This window comes from Pristiophorus japonicus, chromosome 18 (assembly GCF_044704955.1).
Source record: "Pristiophorus japonicus isolate sPriJap1 chromosome 18, sPriJap1.hap1, whole genome shotgun sequence".
Taxonomy (NCBI): domain Eukaryota; kingdom Metazoa; phylum Chordata; class Chondrichthyes; family Pristiophoridae; genus Pristiophorus; species Pristiophorus japonicus.
The window spans coordinates 111,598,305-111,601,736 of record NC_091994.1 but is presented as its reverse complement, the minus strand read 5'-3'; the positions used below and the strand labels follow the sequence as shown (position 1 = coordinate 111,601,736).

The 3,432-nt window shown below is 46.3% G+C and overlaps 1 non-coding gene across 1 annotated transcript; it reads right to left on the bottom strand.

Annotated features, from left to right (window-relative positions):
• Positions 1-2,174: 2,174 nt before the first annotated feature.
• On the bottom strand, positions 2,175-2,357 carry LOC139229411 (U2 spliceosomal RNA). The gene has a single exon (XR_011587711.1). It is a non-coding gene; the product is annotated as a U2 spliceosomal RNA (small nuclear RNA).
• Between the last annotated feature and the right edge of the window lie 1,075 nt (positions 2,358-3,432).

Sequence of the window (3,432 nt, the reverse complement as noted above, 5' to 3'; positions counted from 1 at the left end):
GTATTTTACCAGCTAGCTGTGTCTATGAGAGGCCCTCCCATTATGGCTTTGATACTTGCATTTTGCTTTGCCTTTCATGTAATTTAAAGAAGTTCTGTGAGGTTTGCACATTACTCTTTCAACTCTCAATTGTTTTCCATTTGCTGTGCCAACCCTGCCTTTCATTGAATCACCAGTTTCTGAGAAGCAACCTGCCTGAGATTTGTGAATGAGTTACATCCCCCACCCTTCCCACATCCAACCAAACAATGACATCAAGAATCAGAGAGACCTGGGAGTGACTGCGATTTTGGAATTCAAAGTCGTACACCGTATGAGCAAAATTCGAGCTAAGCAAACTCTCATTTGAACCCCGAGTTGAAGTTACAACTTACTCTGTGCTACCCATCGTTTTCATGATTATATATGTTGTGAATTGATTCCATCGCAATCCAATTTCTGGGCAACAGAATTTTTTGATGGGCACAGTTAGCCAGTAATCTATATTGTTCATGGTTGACCATTCCCACACCGATGCATCAATGGTTGTGACTTAATTACTGCAAGTGTATCAAATGAAGAGTAAATATTGATCATTGGGAAATAATAGCATTCAAATGTACTGTGTATGTACATATATTATATATAGTATATCGGTTATGTCACTACCCCAATAATCAATTGTTGATTGCTTCATGACAAACCTGCAGTGATTATGTCACTATTATTACTTCTTTCATACAAACATCATGAGATATCTGCATGACATCATGCAATGCACTGGTATCTACATAAGGACCAGTACCTACAGACAAATATTAACCCCAAATTCATGAAGGCTTCACTATCTCCTGCGATGTGTTGCAAACGGAATAAAGGAGTGATTCAAACGCTTTTGCCATTTCAATGCTGGTCGTGAACTGCTCAAGGGTTGCTATTGCGTTTTAGCGCTCAGCATCTAAGCCTTGTCGTCACTCCCAGACATCCACTAGTTTTTATTCATCATCATCATTGGCAGTCCTTCGGAATCGAGGAAGACTTGCTTCCACTCTAAAAATGAGTCCTTAGGTGGCTGAACAGTCCAATACAAGAGCCACAGTCCCTGTCACAGGTGGGACAGACAGTCGTTGAGGGAAAGGGTGGGTGGGACTGGTTTGCTGCACGCTCCTTCCGCTGCCTGCGCTTGTTTTCTGCACGCTCTCGGCGACGAGACTCGAGGTGCTCAGCGCCTTCCCGGATGCACTTCCTCCACTTAGGGCGGTCTTTGGTCAAGGATTCCCACGTGTTGGTGGGGATGTTGCACTTTATCAGGGAGGCTTTGAGGGTGTCCTTGTAACGTTTCCTCTGCCCACCTGGGGCTCATTTTTCGTGAAGGAGTTCCGAGTAGAGCACTTGTTTGGGAGTCTTGTATCTGGCATACGAACAATGTGGCCTGCCCAGCGGAGCTGGTCGAGTGTGGTCAGTGCTTCGATGCTGGGGATGTTGGCCTGGTCGAGGACGCTAACGTTGGTGCGTCTGTCCTCCCAGGGGATTTGTAGGATTTTGCGGAGACATCGTTGGTGGTATTTCTTTATTCAAAGGGAGCTGACAGTAACAAACACTAGCTTAAGAATGAACCCTTGTGCAATTAGGAGAGAAATGAGTTGATATTTTTAGAAAGGTCTGATAGGACCTACCTTGACGATGCCTGCCCGGCTCTGGAGGTGTAAGTGGAATTAATGATAGCCATTATATCTCCCCCACATACTGCAACCGAAATCTCCTGAGGAATTTAACTCATTAAAATGTGTATTTTGAATTTCACACAGAGTCTGATTTCGGCAGCAATCAAAATTCTCTCTGAAATTGTTGTTATTTACTTGTTTTCTACTGTATTATGATGTCACTGGGGTACTAATCAAAACAAGTACAAACACAGAACTATTTTGTTGCATCAGTATCCTAATGGTACGGATGAATAGTTGTGGCAATATTAAAGAAAGGTTAACTACCTCGGTAGCTCAGTACACTGGGTGGAGAGTGATACTGAGCCACGTGACCATGAAAGTTAAATCCCCTGATCTTTGCTGGTTTTAGTCACGAGGGTAGTCGAGATTTTTTTTTTTTTTTTTAATCCAATTTCATTCCAGATCAACTCTAACGCCAAAGATTGCTTTGCGCCAATGTGTTTGATCTTAGGCCAAAAGGCCGAGAGGCGAAGTTGCACCGTTCCTGGAAATATTGCAATACCAGGTCGGTGCATGGAGTGGACGGAGCAAGCCCCTGATCCAGCTCCCTGTCCAAAAATCAATTCAATATCATGTCCCCATAGGGGATATTAAACTGATAAGAACAGATACTACACTTGATCTTAGCCAAAAGGCCGATCACGAGGGCAGTCGAGATGCCTCAAGTGGTCTTGGCACTTGGGCTAAGGGAAGGTGGTGGGGCTGAAATCAGACAGGCTTGCAGTTCCTGCCCACTATCAAGTGATGCCGCCTGTACAATGTGCAGACGCGGACGTTGAGTGAACACAAGGTGATTGTGATGGCCTCGACAGTCCAATAGCCCCGTTAAAACTCACTGTCTGTGCCCAAGCTCTGAGAATGGCTGATTGAGTGAAGTGTAACGGTGCCTGTAAACCAGTGTAAGTCGCTGCCTCCAGGAGAGGAGGCTGGAAAAAAATAGGGAGTTATTTTCTTGGCATCCCTGAGAATGGATTACAGGCCCAGAAACTGTGGTGGTGTGCACTCCCCCCCCCCACCCCCCGCCCCCCCGCCTTCCCTGTTACCACCGTGAAATGGCGATAAAACGGCAGCCAGCACTCTGGTGCCAGCTGGTGGTGGGTCCTGCCACGGTCACCAGTTTTGGCAGGTCACCAGCGCTGGCCGTTGCTTGCCATCGGCAAGAGCATTTTGATGAGTTGGAGCGTGACGCCATTTTGGCGTTCTCTGCTCACATTGCCGCCCGTGTTAAAGCACGCCAGTGAGTGCGGCCTCTTAAAGGTGTTTCAGCAACGTTTGCGGCCATGAACAGTCCAGCGGGACTCATGTGGATGGAGGCCGGAACTTCAAACGCCTCCCTTTGTCAAGGTTCTTCCGCTAAACGTTCATTATTTGCCCATCAGTGGTGGGGGTGGGTCGTTTGTATTTTCTGTCAGCTTTCCGGGAGGCCGACAGTGTTTGTGGGTCAATAAATCAATGGGTGAACTCCAATGCCACAATTGAAGATGATCTCTGATAAAGATCTCTTTAAAAAAAAAAATTAACATTCATTTCATAAACTATTTCTTAAAAAGCCGCAAACAGCAGGTGGCGGCTAATATTTTTGCAGCACGTACGGCAAATGTTGGGGTTGTTCCTTTCTTCCCGTCGCCCTACACCGTGAGCGGGATACCGAGGCGACTTTTGGCCTCCTTCTGAGACTCACACTGCAAAGTGCGCGTTGCCCTGGGAAACCACCGGCGTACTGATA